At 44.2% G+C, this 21,740-nt stretch overlaps 1 protein-coding gene and 1 pseudogene across 1 annotated transcript in view; one reads left to right on the forward strand and one right to left on the reverse strand.

The window, feature by feature from the left end:
- The first annotated feature begins 1,593 nt into the window (after positions 1 to 1,593).
- Positions 1,594 to 21,740, forward strand: part of ptprea (protein tyrosine phosphatase receptor type Ea) — a 228,849-nt gene continuing 208,702 nt past the window's right edge. The window contains exon 1 of the mRNA XM_068002366.1: positions 1,594 to 1,677. The gene's annotated coding sequence lies outside the window, so the exon portion shown is untranslated. The remainder of the gene's footprint in view (positions 1,678 to 21,740) is intronic.
- Positions 4,182 to 4,353, reverse strand: LOC137340401 (U2 spliceosomal RNA; annotated as a pseudogene).

Consider the following 21,740-nt stretch of genomic DNA (forward strand, 5'->3'; position numbering starts at 1 on the left):
AGTGTAGTGTTCCCATTTGCCACACCAGATATCGTAATGCCCTATCAACATGAGATTACCAATTTAGTACCAAATTATGTCCAATTTTAATCTGTGGGACCAAGCCCACTGAAAACAGGGTCAAGACTGCGCTAACTCATTTCACATACAGAAGATTTCTTGTTATCATCATTCTGAGCTGAATTTGCACCTAAGATTCAAAGATGAAAGTCGCACAGAGTGCTTGTCCAATGGCCAACCAGTCCTTATTATATTTTGGTTAAATACGCAATATTTTCCTGAAATACTCTAAGGAAAGATAAATTTGTGTTCCAAAAAAAATTCTAATATGGGTGCTTCATAGATGTTTATTGCTTAATACTGCTATGTATTAAAAAACAACTAACAAATACTCTTCCAGTGGCCTATTATGACAGTGTCCAACAGGCAGCCCATGGGCTAAATCCAGCCCACGCGTTCCTTTCATTCCTGTCCCAATTCTTCTCACAATAAAAGCACAAAGCCAGTTTCAACTATGGTTAGTTTCATTGGGAGCTAAAACTAAACGCAGTTGAAGTTGACTTTATTCCAGGACCAGATGAACGACTCAGCTGTAATCTTTTAAAATTCCCAGGCCTGGAGAAGTAGAAAGGGCTGCTCCATGATTGTTGGATTCAGATCAATTAGGGAGCAGCCTTTTTTTTTAACACCCACCAGCCCTGGAAGTTTAAAGAGCTGCGGCTGAATCTTTCCAGCTTTGCGGGGAGAGGGTTTTTTTTGTGTGCATAGTTTATGAAGTCTCACAAGTTTTGGGTATGAGGGTTTTGATTCTTGTGTAACAGGACTCGCATTTCTGTGAAACATGTGGCCCACTCACGGGGGGTTTTGACATGAGCACCCACCCACCAGCTCCAAAAAGTTAGACATCCCTAGCATATCATGTAAATGATCTACCTGGTTTCCTACTAGACCGTACAGATCATAAAGCTCCAGGTTGATTCCTGAACTGAGTTAGGTGATTTCAACTCGGGCAGATGTTGGGAGTGCTACAGTTGAGTTTAGCACCCAAGAACTAGGAAGGGAAAAATCAGCTGGGTTTCTGCTCCTAATAGTTAGTCAGTGACTTCTCCTGGGAAGAGTGTGGGTAATCTTGGTGAGAGGACGATTGTGTTTGCTGTGATGCCCGCCACAGTCGAATAGCATACCGTTTACATAAATAATGGTTACTTAGATGAGGTATCAGTGGGACCGGAGGGCTGCCAGCAACCAGCTTTGGACAGAAAACTTTAAAAAAGAATCATTAGGTCACTGCCAAAATTCAGGTGAGACCATTTCAACATGTATGCAATCGATTTTACAGAGTAAAGCGATATCACAAGATTGTAAACACTGAGAGTGTCATCCATCTGGGAATGCCGGCAATTCTCAGCATCAATGTAAAGTTAGCTGCAGTCACCTCCCGCCCAGCGAAGGAGGAAGGAGAAGCTGGGCATGTGTCTCGGTGCCGCCGCATTGTGCAGTTTGTGGTAATTCCAATTTCCCGCAGCAGGCGGCTGTCTGGACGGAAGAGATGAAGGTTTAGAGCCGGGATGCGAGCGGGCAGTTTCCCTGTTTATCAGCAGTTGTGCTCAGGGAAGTAGATCTGCTGTCGAGCTTCACCATCAGCTGCGGCCGGCGGAGAGCAGCGGCTTCCTCTCGGTGAGTTTCCCCGATCTCTTACAGGCTTCTTATTGAGAATAGGGTAACCCGGGTCTGAGCCGGCTCGGTGACAGCAGTAGCCCGGGTCTAAACCGGCTCAGTGACAGGGGCGTACCGGGTCTACCCCATCTCAGTGACAGCAGTAACCAGGGTCTACCCGGTTCAGTAGGCATGATGTGGAGATGCCGGTGATGGACTGGGGTTGACAATTGTAAACAATTTTACAACACCAAGTTATAGTCCAGCAATTTTATTTTAAATTCACAAGCTTTCGGAGATTTTCTCCTTCCTCAGGCAAATGTTTCAAGATCTTCAGTAGGAGCAGGAAACCTGGGTCTACCCGGTTCAGTGACAGCACTTACCCGGGTCTACTCGGTTCAGTGACAGTCGTAGCCCGGGTCTACCCGGTTCAGTGACAGTAGTAACCCGGGTCTACCCGGCTCTAACTACAGGAAACCCGGGTCTACCCGGTTCACAGTGACAGCAGGAAACCCGGGTCTACCCGGTTCACAGTGACAGCAGGAAACCCGGGTCTACCCGGTTCAGTGACAGCAGGAAACCCGGGTCTACCCGGTTCAATGACAGCAGGAAACCCGGGTCTACCCGGTTCAATGACAGCAAAACCTGGGTTTAACTTTTTATTTTAATCTTGTCACTGGCTGAAAGCTAATTAGCCGGAGTCTGATCACACTGGGACTTTACACTTACCCCGTGCGTTAACATGAAACCAAACCGAAGTACAGTGACTGCAGGTTTGAATTGTTGAGAGAAAGTTAACGGAGAATGCCGAGGATAACCGGCCACGAGGAGACGGACGGAATGGGGAAACGGCATAGTTACAAATAAGGTGCAATTGTCAGAAACGCCTGGCTGTATAATGAGGATGCTGAATGTATCAATTGTAACATTGCGGTACGATGAATCAGTTAAAGGTGCGAGGGTGGGTTTAGATAAAACCCCTTATATTAAAATAGAAAGAGGAAGTTTAGTCGCAAAACGGTTTTTGTTCTTTACTAATTGAGAATGAGGGAGAATTGCCCGTTGAGGCAGTGCCCTTTAACCAAGTGTTTGGAATCTACCACTTCTACACTAGTCTCTTTTACAGCGATCGAATTGTTTGTTTTTTGAAAATATACTGTACAATATACAGTACAGTTTCCAACACTGGTTATCATTAGTAAGTCACAGTGCAGGAATGTGTACATCAGAGTTCCAGGTGAATCATACAGGATATACATCCCTAATCTGATACATTTCCATTTACCCGGAGTATCCTGCACAAATCGACCACCACACAACGGGTCCACATAATCTGTGCTGTTATTTGCATACCGATTATTGGAACAAATATTTCTACAGTGCCTGTTTTATTAGCACTAAATAAAGAAACCAGTTGGCTCATTTACAGTAATGAATCAATATTACAGGCGGTGATGAACCTTTTTGTCAATTACGTGGCTCTGCGTCAATATATTGACAGGTTGGATTTAATTGTTGGGACATTTGTTGCTGTATTGAATCCTCAGACAGGTTATGGGTGTAGATATAATGCTCATACTGGCCTAAGACCGCCACGTGTTTGAATATGCAGTGGGCCGACAGACTGGGGTTATGTTGGCATTCAGCTTTGTGGAATTTTGTTTAGCAATAAGAAAGCTAGTTGTAGGTCCCAAGACATCAGCATGATGACATGCCTGATAATTCATGTGTATGCAAGCATAAGTCATCCAGTGTCCTGCTCTACAGCTTGACTCTAGCAGGCCAGAGTTATACTGCTGCCTGCATTCTGGAAAAAAAGGTGTGAAAGGCCTGGCTGGAGGGCGTTTCATTCCTATTTCAATGTGCTCAGGAGTCAGATGGTCAATTTGAATTTTGAGCTTTTTATTCATTCATGGGATGTGGGCGTCACTAGCAAGGTCAGCATTTATTGCCCCTCCCTAATTGCCCTTGAGAAGGTGGTGGTGAGCCGCCACCATGAACCGCCGCAGTCCATGTGATGAAGGTTCTCCCACAGTGCTGTTAGGAAGGGAGTTCCAGGATTTTGACCCAGCGACGATGAAGGAACGGCGATATATTTCCAAGTCAGGATGGTGTGTGACTTGGAGGGGAATGTGCAGGTGGTGTTGTTCCCATGTGCCTGCTGCCCATGTCCTTCTAGGTAGTAGAGGTCGTGGGTTTGAGAGGTGCTGTCGAAGAAGCCTTGGCAAGTGACTACAGTGTATCTTGTAGATGGTACACACTGCAGCCACGGTGCGCTGATGCGCGGGTGCCAATCAAGCGGGCTGCTTTGTCCTGGATGGTGTCGAGCTTCTTGAGTGTTGTTGGAGCTGCACTCGTCCAGGCAAGTGGAGAGTATTCCATCACACTCCTGACTTGTGCCTTGTAGATGGTGGAAAGGCTTTTGTTTTAAGTGCCATAGATCAGCTTTATTCTCTGTAATAATACATACACACGTACAGAGACGCTGGGAAAGACCTGTTTTTTGTTTTGAATATCTGCCCACAGGGAGGTGCACCGTTCCCAGAGATACTGCAATACAGGGTCGATACGTGGAGTGGACGGAGCAAGCCCCTGTTCCATCTCCCTGTTCCAAAAATCAATTTAATATATGGTCCCCAGATAGGGGACGTATCAGATATTAAATTGATAAGAACAGATTTTTTTTTCCAAAGATATACTTTATTCATAAAATTTGCAACAATACATACAATACAGTTGTCATATCACATTTCAAATGTACACAATACAGATTATACAATTTGCAAGACACATAAAGTACAATTCAAATATGATTCCAACAATACAGTTACACATTGTACATAATTACAGTTCATGACACTCTAGGGTGCCTCACTGCATTACAATCAATACAGATTATTGATTACAGGTACATTACATTTCATACATTACCTAAATTTGTGTTTTACATTCTGGTCCAAGGAGGTTTTTCCCTGATTGCAGCCCCTCGGTATACAATGGCGGGAAGGCTCCAAATGGTAGCCTTTCCCCACAGTGCCTTTGCGGCGGCCGCACCTAGCATTAGTGCGTCCCTGAGCACGTAGCCCTGGACCTTGGAATGTGCCAGTTTGCGATACTCGATTGAGGACAGCTCCTTGCACTGGAAGACCAGCAAGTTTTGGGCAGACTAAAGGGCGACTTTCACCAAGCTGATGGCCTTCCAGCAGCAGTTGATGTCTGTCTCGGTGTGCATCCCCGGGAACAACCCGTAGAGCACAGAGTCCTGTGTTATGGAACTGCTCGGGACGAACCTGGATACATACCACTGCATCTCTCTCCAGACCTTCTTTGCAAAGGCACATTCCAGAAGGAGATGGGTGATGGTCTCATCTCCACCGCAGCCTCCTCGGGGACAGCGCGCGGTGGCGCTGAGAGTCCGGGAGTGCATGGAGGACCTGACTGGAAGGGCCCTTCTCACCACCAGCCAAGTTAGGTCTTGGTGCTTGTTTGACAGCTCTGGCGATGAGGCGTTCTGCCAAATGACTTTGACAGTCTGCTCAGGATACCAACCGACTGGATCCACCATCTCCTTTTCCCGCAGGGTCTCGAGGACGTGACGTACGGGCCACTTGCTGATTGCCTTGTGGTCAAAGGTGTTTTCGACGATGGATAGGTGGGGCGGAAAGGTCCAACTGGATGGAGCGTTCCGTGGCAGTGTGGCCAGGCCCATCCTTTGCAACACCGGGGACAGATAGAACCTCAGTACGTAGTGATGCTTTGTGTTTGCGTACCGAGGGTCTACGCACAGCTTGATGCAGCTGCAGTTACTCACCGCAGTATACCTAGCCTCTGACCTGCTCTTGTAGCCACAGTATTTATGTGGCTACCACTTTTGCATTGCTGTAAAGTGGAAACGTTACCCAAAAGCACAAAAAAGTGACTATTTAACTGCATTCCTAGAGCCAGGAGTGGCCTGCTGTGAAAGTTGAGCACAATGTCTGTTGTTGCTGAAACTGATTTGTACTGCAGCCCACGTATTAATTTGTATGGATCTATAGCTGGATGTGTGCAAATGCCAGTCTATTTTGATGGTCATGTGCCTCTCTCTACAGGAAGACACCACTAATATTTTCCGTCAACAGCTGCCTCTCCAGGGAGGGCACCACAAATAGTTTAGATAAGGGAAGACTATTCAAAGTGAAATTTTAATATTTAATGGAAAGTTGTAACATCTTAAATGACCGTGTTCAGGTCAAATGTAACTATGCAATCAGCATCTTTTGGTGCCCGCCAAGGGTTCTAGTGAACCAACAGACTGGTACAGCAAGGTCACCGCAGCACATCGAACAGTGCAGTACTCTAGCGAGAGTCAGTGCCTGTGGAACTGTACTCCAGTGAGAGTCAGTGCCTGTGGAACTGTACTCCAGCGAGCGTCAATGTCTGTGGAACTGTACTCCAGTGAGAGTCAGTGCCTTTGGAACTGTACTCCAGTGAGAGTCAGTGCCTGTGGAACTATACTCCAGCGAGCGTCAATGTCTGTGGAACTGTACTCCAGTGAGAATCAGCGCTTTTGGAACTGTACCCCAGTGAGAGTTAGCTCCATCAGTACTCCACTGGAGTGTCAGCCTGGATATTCTGTTTAAGTTTTAGATTGGGGATTGAGCCCATAACCTTGCGACGCAGCAGCAAGAGTATTACCAACTGTGCCAAGCTGATTTTGCCAAATGTTGTTAATCTTGCTGACACAATTAAGAATAAATATGAGTACTTCACTAAATATCATGATTATCAATAGATTAACATGCCATATTACATGAGTGCATAGAGATTTATTGGTTTATATCCAGGGATTCACATTTTATTTCTGTGAGACTCATTTTTAAAGGAAGATTCTATTCATTCTTCCTGGGCTTTTTCCCCCTATTTCTCTGACCTGTTGCCCCGAAGGTGCTGATAGCCGCAGTTTGGTTCCATGAGCACCGTCAGGCCTTTTGTATCTTGCTCAGGTCGCCGTTCTTCATGTGTAAGCATAAGCAATGTCATCAGGCTATTTGACCATGGGAGCATCACAAATGAGCTTGATCCTATTCACAATTAACATCGATGCATGTGTACATCCTTCCAGTGGTCACTAGAGAGTGATCAGGAGCAGAAAACCAAGCTGATTATTATTTTTTCTTCTCTAGCTCAAGGTGTGGAGGCCAGTTGTAGCACTCCAGTTGGTAAATTGGCACAGACTAGAGGATTGAACATGCAATCTTCTAATCTTTATGGTCTAGTCCTACAATTCCTTCACCTACCATGACTTGAAGAAAGCCCGTATAATTCCATATGTTTTAGGGTTAAATACTTGGTCTCAGAATAAGTATAACTGCACCGCCAAGTGGCGTACAAATAATGCATAACAACGAAATAATAAAACTTAGTTTAACTGCATACAACTAATTTAGTAATTGTGGGCATTAATTCATCAATCAAAGTTTATTGTGCCTTTTTTAGCCTGGGGGCGGGGAAATAGTTTCATTTTTACTGTGTGATTTGGGGCCAGTTTCCCTCTGATGATCAGATAAAGTTTTGCTGTTTTGTTGTAAAAGTGTGCATGAAATGTACGATGCAATGAGATCATGCATGTTTACTCAGTGGCGTGGAACACTGCTTTATACCATATGTTTGACCGTGCCATAATTTTTCTCAAAATTTAGCCCGAGTAAATTTTTTTGAATTACTAGCTAATTTCCTGTGGTGCTGTTCACAGATGTTCTTGAGCACAGTTGTGATGTTTAGTTGCTATGGGCTGTGTTTAATCTGTATGTCCCTTTAAGACCACTGTTCAGGTACTACTTGTGGGGAAATGGTGTAAATAGACATATCGTGAAGTCAATTAGAGTGAAATTTCTGCAGATTGCCAGCTGTTTGTAAATTCCCAGCTCCAGGCCTTGGGTTATCAAAGTCAGATGGATAAACAGCAGGCAAATACCTGGCTTTTTATTTTTATATTTATGTATTATACTTTTGAAATGTGAGAGACTCAAGCTAGAGTCCTAACTTTCCACACTTGTGGATCTCCAATGCATTGCTCACAGGTCTGGAGCATGATTGCGATGTGTACCTGCTAACCTGGCCTATGCCTTCAAGGCCTCTGTTCTAAGTAGGCAAAAGCAAGTAATTATAGCTACTTGTAAATGCTGCGGTCAATCGGAGAGCAGATGTGACTGCTTGTAAATTTCAGGCTGCAGGTCAGTGACCAGTTTTATTTTAAGATTGTTCTGTACTTGTAAACAAAATATGTTAGACGTGCATTTAGACACAAGACTTATTCATACTATATATAAACTATGTATAATGGGTAGATGGTCGTAACTTCCCTTCACAATATCTATTGCATGAACTCATTTAAAAGTGAAATGGTTGCTCCTGCTGAGAGCAAAACTAGTGACCAGATGGAAGTGTTAGTGACAGTGTACAATAGCTGACTGTGATGTCATTCTGCATTGTGGATATCAGGAGGCTGCTCTAAAAATAAACCATTAACTGGTTGACTGAAACAAATATGTTCTAAATGTATGATTAATTTTTAAAAAAATCAATTTTGAACATGGGAGCTCACATAAGCACAGCATTTTTTAAAAATCAAAAATTACTAGATTTCAAACTGATTCTGCCTCAAATAGAATTATTTAAATGTAGAACAGTAAATCCCATCAATGATCCTTTTAACTATATCATCATACAACCATTCAGCTTCTGCTGAAGTAAAAAGTCTTGAAAAAATTAGGACCTTTTTAAGTAAAGCAATTTTTACAATGTAATATTAACTGGAATTTTGATTGATTTGACGAATTGGGGAGTGGGTGATAAAATGGGTTAGAACAACCTTTCATCTTTTGGGACCCAAGGTTCAAAATAAGCTAAAGTCAATGTGGTGAAAAGAGAGATGATATACTTTTGGTAGAGTCTTCATTTTTTTTTAAAGAAACACTCTCCACACACTGCAGGAACAAGCCGATACTGTTCTTTGAGGGGGGGCGGAGAGCAAATTTACATAAGGGCCAGTGTCCCGTTAAGGTGTTTTGTGACATTAAAGGCATCCCATGTGACTCTTTGCACTTACTGCATTACAACAGTGACTACACTTCAAACATACATCATTGGTTGTAAGGCACTTTGGGACAGCCTGAGGTCCTAAAAGGCGCTATATAAATGCAAGTTCTTTCCTTCTCTTTCTTACTGTACTCCGTAGCGGCTTTTATATTGATCTTCAGTCGCGGGGTCATGTAAATAGCTTTCCCATGGATAATGGTCAGGGGAAGGTGAAACTGTTGGATTTTTTGTTAGACTGGCAGCTAAGAAGATCTGTTTTTTTGCTGAGTCTTAATGCCTGTCACCAATTTAACTGTGGCCGCTAACAATGTTGCATTGGCAGCTGTTCATTCTAGAAGGATTTTTGGAATGCCCCCTATGGCTGTCACAATGACGTTCTGACATATCTCATTTTAATGCACATCATTTTGTGATGTTACAATGCAATTATATTGTGCATGTGCAGTGGACAATTTGTTATGGTCACTTTGTGCATGTGCAACCACCCAGAATGCATTTTGGCACTAGTTCAGCAGCTTACCAGGAGTGCAAAGATATTGGGAAGATTTTGCTTGAAAAAATAACAGCGGGTGAACGATGCATGCCGTTATTAATGCGCAAATCGTCCAGCAACTTGTAGCGAGGAAGAGTTACCCCGTGAATTGTGAATCGCCACAAGTTGCTGGCCTATTTGCACCGTTCTGCCATTAGCTTTGCGAAAATGGCATCTTGCACTTACCCTCCCCGTGATTTTCATGAAGTTGCTGCATTTTCATATTAATTGCCCATTAAACTCGCCACAGAAAGTTAAGTCTAGTAATTAACTGTGTAAGCGCCCTTTTAACAATATGATAATTGTTAATTTATTGCCAATCAACCTCGATTGCCCAGGAAGTGATAAGTGTGGAGTCTCATTCTGTCAGGTTGCAAATTGTTTTAGAAGGTTTTTGAAAATATCAAATTTTAAATTAAAAAATTTTTTTCTTACTTTTCCTATTTTGTCTTTTTTTTTCTCTCTTAATCCAATCTTTCTTTCCCTCTCTTTATTCTCTTTCTGTACCTGAATTGACATTGAATTCGACCACTCTAATTCATCCTCCTTCAGTCCTCCCTCTGTTTATTTCTCAATCCTTAAATCTCTTTGGTTAAGGAGATGCACTGTTTGTCCTGTCGTTCACCAAGGTTCCAGATGCCCTCTTGCCCTCACTGCACCATTGTCAACAATTTTACAACACCAAGTTATAGTCCAGCAATTTTATTTTAAATTCACAAGCTTTCGGAGATTTTCTCCTTCCTCAGGTAAATGTTTCAAGATGTTTCAAATCTTGAAACATTTACCTGAGGAAGGAGAAAATCTCCGAAAGCTTGTGAATTTAAAATAAAATTGCTGGACTATAACTTGGTGTTGTAAAATTGTTTACAATTGTCAACCCCAGTCCATCACCGGCATCTCCACATCATGCACCATTGTCAGCTCGCACTTTCAGCAACTTTGTGAGCAGAAAATTTTAAAACCTAAATGTGCACGAACAAGTCTAACTAATGGGGCACGCCGCGTGATGCCCCACTCCAGCAAAATCTGGCCCAATATAGGATGCATTCTCAAGGCCCAGGATGCAGTATAAAGGGGCCTGGTATAAGTTAAGCCCTTTAGGCTTAGTTTCATCTTTACTAGATGAGGATAAAGAAAATATATAAACGCATTTTGAAAAACCTGTGGGGATGGTTGCGAGGAAACACAATGTGGCAGATAATTCTTATAAGAACCAAGACTCTATCAAAGATATGGGCTTCTCTTTTGTTGATTACATCACCCACACATGGCTGGAGACTGACTGGAAACAGAAACCCCTACCTTCAGAAAAGATCAACTGAGTAGAATGGACCTTTCGTGGTCCTGGAATGTTCTTATCACCAAGGTGGTGATAATGCAGAATATGTTCCATAATCCATCAGGCAAGCTGTATGTTAGCAATTAGAGACTAGGCACCATACTGGTTCAATGTTCCAATGGATTTGGTATGATTGATATAACAATGCTTCATCAATGACCTTCCCTCCATCATAAGGTCAGAAATGGGGATGTCCACTGATGATTGCGCGGTGTTCAGAGCCATTTGCAACCCCTCAGATAATGAAGCAGTCTGTGCCCCCATGCAGCAAGACCTGGACAACATCCAGGATTGGGCTGATAAGTGGCAAGTAACATTCGTGCCAGACAAGTGCCATGCAATAACCATCTCCAACAAGAGAGAGTCTAACTACCTCCCCTTGACATTCAACGGCATTACCATCACCGAATCCCCCACCATCAACATCCTAGGGGTCACCATTGACCAGAAACTTAACTGGACCAGCCACATAAATACTGTGGCTACAAGAATAGGTCAGAGGCTGGGTATTCTGCAGCGAGTGACTCATCTCCTGACTCCCCAAAGCCTTTCCACCATCTAGAAGGCACAAGTCAGGAGTGTGATGGAATACTCTCCACTTGCCCGGATGAGTGAAGCTCCATCAACACTCAAGAAGCTCGACACCATCTAGGACAAGGCAGCTCGCTTGATTGGCACTCCATCCACCACCCTAAACATTCACTCCCTTCACCACCGGCACACCATGGCTGCAGTTTGTACCAACCACAGGATGCACTGCAGCAACTCGCCAAGGCTTCTTCGACAGCACCTCCCAAACCCGCGACCTCTACCACCTAGAAGGACAAGGGCAGCAGGCACATGGGAACAACACCACCTGCATGTTCCCCTCCAAGTCACACACCATCCTGACTTGGAAATATATCGCCGTTCTTTCATCGTTGCTGGGTCAAAATCCTGGAACTCCCTACATAACAGCACTGTGGGAGAACCTTCACCACGCGGACTGCAGCGGTTCAAGAATGCGGCTCACCACCACCTTCTCAAGGGCAATTAGGGATGGGCAATAATTGCTGGCCTTGCCAGCGATGCCCGCATCCCATGAATGAATTTAAAAAAAAACTATGCTTAATAAATTTTGATGCAGTGTAACCATTTCATCGACTCTGAATTATGAGTAAAAGAATAACATTTTTGTCTAATTTTTTCCTGAATTTAATTGGAAGTTGAGCACCACTTTTGGTGTGTCTGTAGTAGCACACACTCAGAATATAAGGCAGATTGAAGATCAGTTCTTGGAGCTCACCTGTTCAACATGCAAATAAGTAGAATCTTCTACATGAGAAACGCTAGTTCACAAGTGCAAAGCGGTTTGAAATTTAATTTAAACCCCAGTTAGGAAACAATTTAAGATGGCTTTGATCTGAGCACCGGAAGCCTCTCAAATGGGATATAGTAGCACAGTGGATATGTTACTGGATTAGTAATCCAGAGGCCTGGACTAATAATCCAGAGACTTGAGTTCAAATCCCAAATTTAAATTCAGTTAATTAAATAAAATCTAGAATAAAATACTAGCATCAGTAATGGTGACCATGAAACTACCGGATTGTCGTAAAAACCCATCTGTTTCATTAATGTCCTTTTAAGGAAGGAAACCTGCCCTCCTTACCCGGTCTGGACTATATGTGACTCCAAACCCGCAGCAATGTGGTTGATTCTTAACTGCCCTCTGAAATGGCCTAGCAAGCCACTAGGTTGTACATGGTTCAAGAAGGAGGCTCACCACTACCTTCTCAAGGGCAATCAGGATGGGCAATAAATGCTGGCCTTGCCAGCGACGCCCACATCCCATGAATGAATTTTTTAAAAAGGAGGAAATCATTAGATGCTCTCCTAAAGAGCCAAGACAAGTATTTCAAGAAAGGAGGAACAGCAATGAAATGAGCCCAGGTAGAAATCTTTATCGGAACAGGGGTCAACAATCAAGTGAAGATACCCTGAGACTAATATTAGTCCACAGTAGTGGGAAACTACTGCTGTTCCTGCACCATTGTGGAAATCGTTTCCATTTGAAATGACAGCTCCAGTAAGTTGTAGTTTTGTAGGAGGCCATAAGGCTATCAAGGACGGCGGCCATAATTCAATAAATGTCCCTTTGTAACAGTCAGACTGACATACAGGGCCTCATTAGGCCCAGATAGGGGATGTCTGCAGGACACAGAGGCTTGTCCGTGGTCTTCGAGCAGCAACATGAAACCCAGTAATTTTCTAAGGATACAAAGGGAAAAGGTCAAACCACTGCATGACGGCAAGTCCCTCAGATATTTTGGACTACCTTGGAGTGGAACGTCCACTTGTGGGGGTGGATCATATGAAGTAAATGACGGCTGCTGTATTGTCCACCCTGGCAAGATGTTCTACTGAGAGCATTGTTCTGTGATTCATGCATTACGTGCCAATGGGGACTAGAAGTATTTGTTGACATATTGGACGACTGCTATATGTTTGTCCACAGATGCACTGAATTGCTCGGCACCAGAATCTGAAACTGCCATGGGGTGAGACAAACCACTTGCAATGGAGCTGATTTAAATGCCAGAAAGCACTCCTGGAGATGGGTACCCCATTTGCATAACTATGCATCTATTACCATCGGTAATCATGAAGGTGGTTAAAATAAAATACTCCGTGCTTTGTGATGCTGATGTGTGGGGCTTGAATGTCAGCCTATGTTCATACTGTTGAGTATGTGTTCTTGTATCTTGTAGTTAAGTGTAAAAACAATTGTATTCATAATATCATTTTCTTTATAAAACTATTCCATTCACTAAAACACAGCTCAAGAACAATTGGTTGATTTTGTATTTTGCCGTTTCAGAAGCCAGTATGGTTGATGACACATCTATACATCTAAGATTAAAATTTATACTAAGATAAATGGATATAAAATTAAACAGATCTGAAAAAAACACCAAACTTACTCAAATACTTACCTATACAGTACTGTCTTAAAATTTTGCCAATAATTTTCACGTGTACAGGTCTGCCTCTCTCTTGGTCCTAAGGTTGGCTTTTGCTCTATTTTGTCTGCGTCTTCCTTCGCCAGTTCAGGACTTTCTTTGTGTTGTTGCATCATGCAGATGTTCTCTGGCCCTCAGTGACTGTTTCTGGCATCTGCGCATCCACGCAACATCGGGCTCTTGCTGGAGGAACTTGTGGTATTTGTAATGTTTGCGTGTGTGCACGATGTTCCATCTCCAGCATAATTAATTTTTTTTCTCAAGCCATTCATCTGTGCTGTTGGTCCCAGCCATGGTTTTTTTTTTATTCGTTCATGGGATGTGGGCGTCGCTGGCGAGGCCAGCATTTATTGCCCATCCCTAATTGCCCTTGAGAAGGTGGTGGTGAGCCGCATTCTTGAACCGCTGCAGGCTGTGTGGTGAAGGAGGTAGGGAGTTCCAGGATTTTGACCCAGTGACGATGAAGGAACGGCAATATATTTCCAAGTCAGGATGGTGTGTGACTTGGAGGGGAACATGCAGGTGGTGTTGTTCCCATGTGCCTGCTGCCCTTGTCCTTCTATGTGGTAGAGGTCGTGGGTTTGGGAGGTGCTGTCGAAGAAGCCTTGGCAAGTTGCTGCAGTGCATCCTGTGGATAGTACACACTGCAGCCACTGTGCACCGGTGGTGGAGGGAGTGAATGTTTAGGGTGGTGGATGGGATGCCAATCAAGCGGACTGCTTTGTTTTGGATGGTGTCGAGCTTCTTGAGTGTTGTTGGAGTTGCACTCATCCAGGCAAGTGGAGAGTATTCCATCACACTTCTGCCTTGTAGATGATGGAAAGGCTTCGGGGAGTCAGGAGGTGAGTCACTCGCCGCAGAATACCCAGCCTCTGACCTGCTCTTGTAGCCACAGTATTTATATGGCTGGTCCAGTTAAGTTTCTGGTCAATGGTGATATTTTCATATTTTCAGACTACATTGTAGTTATAATCAATAAAACTGATTTGAGAATGACTAGTGCAAAAGTTTGACGGCGAGGCAATGTAAGGACTGAGGCCAAACTACACTTTGAATTGACTTGGATTACTAGAAGACTGCCTAGGTGGATTGGCTCAGCATGGGATATTTCAGGATAACTAGTTTCGGTCTATGATATTGCTGCCTGGGGATATGATCAATTGGTGGTTTATTGTTTGGGTGTTAATTCTGACATGTAGCCTGTCTATACTCCATTTGTGGGCTACAGCTGATCGGCAGGTCATCTGTCTCCAGCTATAAATCAGGGCTGTGTCCACTCTGGGGCTCTAACTCTAAATAGGTGCGGCTGGGGGACTAACTCAAACTCTGATCAATCCGCTGTACTAAAGCAAAATAATTTGGTGAGGCACAATTTTTAACTTGATAATTTCTTTGTGGCTTTGTGTTGTGTTTTTTCATAATATTATTAATTAGGCACCATTACTGTCTCCCCCACCTTGTTGGCATAGAGTCTAATACTCCTATGTCTGAGGCCCAGTTTTGCTGCTTACCAGCCTCTCCACTCCATCTCCAGGGTTTTCATTATTGGCTTATATTTTTGATGCAGGTCTTGCATTTCTATAGATCCTAAGTCAGATCACGTTACTAAGGTTCAGATCGCTTGGTTGGAGTTTTGAGACTCTGTGTGGTCATGTTTAATGAGTATGCCAAGCCCCAGCTCCCCTCTCCTGAGTGCTGCCAGACTGCAATCTTCCAAGTTTTGTCAAATTGTAACTCCTGAATGCTGTTGATCCCAGTCACCCAATTGCTGATCCTCTGAGTCCATGAGCAACAGTGTGAAATATAAACTTATTCCATAATATTGTAAAAATATTATTTTTACAGGTGTGTTATCTGTATAGTACATTGTGTGACAGGATATACATAGGATTTACAGCACTGAACAGGCCATTTGGCTCAACTGGTCTGTGTCAGTTTTTATGCTCCACATGAGCTTCCTCCCACCCTACTTCATCTAAACTTATCTGCATATCCTTCTATTCCTTTCTGCCTCATCTGTTTATCTAGCTTCTCCTTAAATAAATCTATGCTATTTGCCTCAATTATTCCATATGGTAGCAAGTTCCACATTCTCACCACTCTCTGGGTAAAGATGTTTCCCCTGAATTATTTATTAGTGATGATCTTATATTTATGGCCCCTAGTTTTGGGCTCCCCATAAGTGGAAACGAGTGGATATCATGCCAAAACACCATGGGCTCGATTTTTGCGTCGGGTTACCTGCGGGTTTCCAGCGGGGGGGCCCCGAAAATCCCAATCTCCGGTCACGTGACCGGATCGCGCCGAAATCCCGCCCACTTCCGGGTACCGCGCTGACGTGCGGGGCTGCGTGCGCAAGCCCCGCTGGTGGGAATCCCGCAGGCAATTAATGCCAGCGGGGTTCCACTTGAGAGTACTTACCTTGCTTGTTGAGGTCAGTTAATGAGCTGAAGCAGCTGTCAAAAGAGGAAGTGTGGGATTTTAGGTTCAAGGCAGTGAGTTTCCCACACTGGGGGGAAACAGTCTCTCTCCAACCAGGCGTGTTGCAGCCAGCAGCCTGTGGCAGGTGCCAAGGTGCACTCCACGGGGGAGAGCCCTCACCCACGCAGGAGGCCACCGCGTCACATAGGGCAACCCCTGCCCTCCACCACCCCCCGCCAAGCCAGAGGACAGACCGACACTAAACCGCAGCCCTAGTGCGAGGAACCACCTACCTACCCTGCACAACCCCTCAGACCAACACCTGCCAGATGGGTGGTGCGTGGACACCCTCGGAGGACGAACAGCATGACCAGCCCCAGCAGCCTCGCAGTCCACGCCGTCCGCCGCAGAGACGTGGAGCCCCCCAACACGGTGTTGTTGCATGCCCACCTGCACAGCAGGAGGGAGGGCTACCGCAGGGAGAGACGCATCGCAGAGGGCACTACCCTCGCCGCAGGGTCCACAGACCGAGGCACAGCTCCCCGGACCTCTCCGAGCAGCAGTGCACAGGGAGGCGCAGATTCGCTCGACATGTAGTCGTGGAGATCTGCAGGCTCTTTCATGCCGAGCTGCTCCTGGCTGGCCCCAGCACCAACTGCTTACCTGTCACTGTCAAAGTCACCACTGCCCTCAACAACTTCTCCTCCGCATCCTTCCAGGGTGCAGCCGGCTACACCGCCGATGTCTCTCAGTCGTCTGCGCGGAAGAGCCCTGCAAATACACCTGCACCTACTCTGCAGTAACACGATGGGTGGCATCAGTGGTGGGTCCTCATAGTGATACCAAGGAGCGGGCATTATTGGACACAACGGACAGGATTTGCAGAGACATGGCAGTGGTGGTGTCAATATAATGTGTGCTGTTTGTTGCTCTGAAATTCAATATAGGTAACACCCAGGACAAACCCTCAGACACCCTTGTGCACCCCCTTCATGCTCACGACACGTTTGCCTTACGCTGCCTACTGCACATATGTGATGCATGCCCTGTGGCTGCAGCACAGGTGGTGGCAGGTTGAGTGAGGCTGGCCATGAGGGAGATGCACGAGAGGGTGAGTATGGGATGGAGCAATGAGATTGTATGAGGATTGGGTTGCGTGTTAGTGGCAGGATGAGTACTGGCGAGGTGAGTAGGTGGAGGTAAGATGAGGATGGGGTTTGAGTGGGTATGAAGGGTGATGTGACAGAGTAGTGTTGGCGGTGCCGAAGGAGATGTGGGGTGGGGGCAGTGTTGTGGCAGACGGAGTGTAGGGGAAAGACTTCGTGTTCTCACTGTGGCTGACCTACTGCGGTCATTGCAGCGCCTCCTGCACTGTATGCAGGTGGGCGATATGTTGGTGGCGCAGGTGACCCCCTCTGCCACCTCGAGCCAGGCCTTCTTGGTGGCAGAGGCAGGCCGCTTCCTCCCGCCCGCCGGGGGGAAGATCTGTGTCCTCCCCCTCCTCCTCACCCCATCTGATGATACCTGGGGTGAGGCATCATTAAACTGGGAGCAGCCTTCCCCCTGGGCTGCTCCATGCTGCAGTTTGTTCCATTGGTTGCAGCATCTGTCAGTGGAGGACTGCCCCTTTAACTAGAGAGCCTCCAGCTGACAGATCGTACTGCGCATGCGCAGCCCGCCCGATGCGCAGACCAGCAGCGTGGACCCCGGAGGAGCAGGTAATTGATTCCTATTAGTGTGTTGCCTGCTACGATCGCGCGGGTAACCCACTAATTTCGCCGAGCGTGTTGACCACGCTCCCGGAGGACCACCCACTGGGAACCCGCAGGCCTGCTAAATTCGAGCCCCATATCCTCCAACTTCCTGAGCAATGCTATGCAAGATCTACTAATGTGAAATAATGAAGCTGCTATATGCCTATCTCATAAATTTCTAAGAAATCTCAAGGCTTTCATTTATTGGAATAAAGAATATTTGTCATCAATAAAATTGTTTTCCAGGCATGCTTTAACTGAAAAGACATTCATAAAACTCACTTGTAGTTATTCATATTTCCCATCACTAGGGAATTACTCTTTGTATTTATTTTGACCCATTTGGTAACATTGCTTAACCTCTGGGAATATTTACTCCTAATGACTGTCCTCTACACAAACTGCTGCAGAGCAATATTAACACAAGCAAAGCAAAACCTGTAAGAGTTGGAATATATTTTGTGTGGAAATTATGTGGGTCTGTATTTAAACTGTTCTACAGCTTGTGACCTAGAAACATATTGCCACAGAAGTACTGCGCAATGACAAATCTAGTTTATCAGTTTTGAAGCTTTATGCTATAACACAGAGTTTAAAATCCAGATGCCTGCAAACTTAACACCATAAACAGTAGTGATTGGAAATATCCCTGCTATAAGAAAAATGTTTCATTTAAAAATATTTCGAAAACATTATCAAAATGATGAGGTTTGTCAATTTGTATCAGCAAATGAAGATAAATAGATTGGATTTCCTGTGCTTGGAAGAAGAGCCAAGTATTTCTGTACTCAAATTGTTGACTAATGAGATTAACTACTTCTTTGTACACCAAGAGTGTGTTAAGTGAGAGTTAAGTTTTACTCCCTTTTAAGTGCACTGGCAGCTCAGCACAAATGTCGTCCTTGTGCTTTCTGTGAGGTTGGATGCATTACAACTAATACACAATTGAACAACCAATGTGAATGCACCTGCAAGCTGAGTAGTGCAGAGGCCCATGTTAAGCTTCCAATTGTGCACTTAAATGAGTTCAAACCTGCAAAAGTTAGCTTATTCTCCAGTGTACTACACATGCAACTAGTACTAAATGTTCCAACTGGTTCAAGTACATACTATAAGATCGTATAGGGCTAGAAGAGACCATTGTGGTTCACCTAGTCAGACCCACATTTTCAAAAATACCTTAGACAATCACTTGTAATTCTCAATCAACTTTCTTTGCAAAATGCCTGTCCAGTTCCCTCTTGAGTTTGTTAACATGATCTGCCTCCACCTCCTCTCAATGCTATCAGTTCCATATATACCTTTTTCTTTTCTGAGCTGGAGTTTGTCTCCTTGTTTTAGAGTTGGTGATTGTTTGTTTGGGATGATTAAGGTTTATCTATACCCGTTAGAATCTTGAATATCTCAATCAGATCTCCCTGTGACTTCTTTTCTCCAATATAAACATTCCAGTTTCTGTACACTCTCTTTATAGCTCAGGTGTCTAATCCAAGATATAAATTTAGTTACCCTTTGCTGTACCCTCACCAATAGCAGAATGTTTGTAGTATGGTGACCAGAACTGCACCCAGGGATGCTGGTACAAGCTCATTATCAATCTCTGGAACCACTGTTCTGTCCCTCTAGCTATACACCCCAAGATTCTGTTTGCTTTCTTTCTTTTTGTCCACACCGTAATGATGGTTTTGGTGAGCTATCCACGATTACCCCCAGATCCTCCTCCTTGTGGAGTGTCTTGCAGGCTAATACATGTTAGCTTACAATCGCGCTAATTATTCCCCTTTTTCAGCCTCGTCACTTTGCATTTATCCAAGTTACTTGTGAGCTCAGCTTGTAAATCTAGCCAAATACATTTCTCCAGTTGCTTCATTAATCCCACCTTAAGGATGCCGTCTAATGTGTTACTTAATATAAATGTCAGGCTCACTGGCCTGTCGTTCCTGGAGTTATTGTTATGTCCCTTTTTTTATAAACTGGTATTGCGCTTGCTCTGCTCCATTCCCTAGGCGTCTCTCCTGATTCATCTAGGCTATGTTGTATCTTTTTATTGTGTAAACAAAACTGTATAAAAAGGGAAGACAACAGGTAATATCAATGGTCATATGCAGGAACAATCAAAATTGGAAAAATTCCAAGTCTTTCTTATCCTTCAAATGATCATTAGCTAGTACAAACTGAGGAATGTCACAGCACAACAAACAAAACAATTTGGATACTTGAAGCCATCAGGAGACTTCTGTCTTTGGCACTAAGCCTAATTGGATTTATAAATCCAATTTACTGCTTTCTTTACACTTGGAGACTTAGAAGCTAGGATTTTTTGAGGAGACGATTTGATGCTGACCCCTCCATAGTTTTCATGGTGAGCATAATTTCAGCATGCTTGGGGGGTGGGAAATTGTGTGCTGCTGCAGTATTTAAATGCCTGCAGCAGCATTAAGGAGCCACAGTGCAAAACTTCATTTGTATGCAGCTAACAGATTTATTTATCTGAAACTGTTGGAGACAACTGCTGTAGAGCACAGGGCCCTTCTTATTAAACCCATTGTAGTATACCTGCTGAGACATGGGTTTTACTGCATGCAGTTGCTTGCATCAAAGTGCTGCTTCAGAAGGAAAGGCTGGGGAAGTAACCCCTCTTTGGAATGGACAAAAGAAAGTCTCAAGGAGGATGGCATCAGATAAATGGAAGGAGGTGACCAGAGCACTTGTTGACAATTTCTATACTTGGTGCATGACCACTCAATGCAGCAAAAGTTTAATGACCTTATCAGGTCAAGCAAGATAAGAGGAGCCAGCCACACCTTCCAAAATTGTACTGTACAAATCATGTCTGTCTGCTACATGCAATCATTTCCCCTCACTGTATTCAAATGTTTTGAACAGTTTTCCATCAATGCCTATTAAGTAGGGTGGTTCCTTTTACACCCCCCAGTCTTCAGCTGCAAGCGTTCCTTCATTCACATCATTATGTATTTATTCAGCCTACAAATGCTTTGTTTAGAATTCTGTGCTGCTGGCTGATACCTGTGTTTTACTGCATGTTAAAGAAACAAAAGATAATTCACAGTTTTTGCAGGCAGATGGAAGTGCTGCCTGACCAGCCTGGCACCTTCCGTTGCTCCGCCACCATCCCCTGCAAAGAAAAAAACAAAGATACAAGGGATTTCCCATAGAAAGCCTATTGTGTCCTCTGTGCAATTGGGTGGGGGAAGGATAAATAGCAACTCTGCAATAAATTGCACAGGGGTTGATGGTAGAGATGTTGTCAGCAGCAAAAGAAAAATCACCAACATTTCTTGAGAAAACCTTAGAAAGTACATCCTGGGCTCTTTAATCCACTTCTCATTTTCCTGTTAGGCCGAACGCCTGGTATAATTATGATTGAGAAGGTGTTTAAAAATGGGATGTGAAATGTCATCAATGGGGTCTGCTGGAAATGATGATGGAAAATGGGGTCAGAACAAAAGTTGATAGGATCTGGTGTAATATATCCCTGTCTCATTTCCTGCCCCCAATTGGACAATACAGCACGGAAAATCCAGGCTAAAGAATTTAGCATGCCAGCCAGTGGGGTTACATTTATTTACTGCTTGCGAATAATGCCATCGATTAATTAGGCTATTATCCGTATGCTCACTTTGTCTGCCAATATTCTGCTAATAGATCAAATTTGCTTTCGAATTTCATTCTTAGACCGAGTGACTTGATATCAATGCAGCATCATACATGGAGGGAGTGACATATGTAAAGAAGTAGACAATGGAGAGAAGAGATGAAGGCATCAAATTAGAGTGTGCATAATTTACAAACAATAGAAAAGCTGTGGCTGGGTTATGGGGCCTTCATAAATTGTGGCATTTGAAACACTGAAATACTGACACTTTATTAAAAATTGAAATCAACTCTCTAATACTGCTTCATAGTGATGGCTGCTTCATGCATTCCAAGAAAAG

This window comes from Heptranchias perlo, chromosome 21, assembly GCF_035084215.1.
Source record: "Heptranchias perlo isolate sHepPer1 chromosome 21, sHepPer1.hap1, whole genome shotgun sequence".
In the NCBI taxonomy this organism is placed as follows: Eukaryota; Metazoa; Chordata; class Chondrichthyes; order Hexanchiformes; family Hexanchidae; genus Heptranchias; species Heptranchias perlo.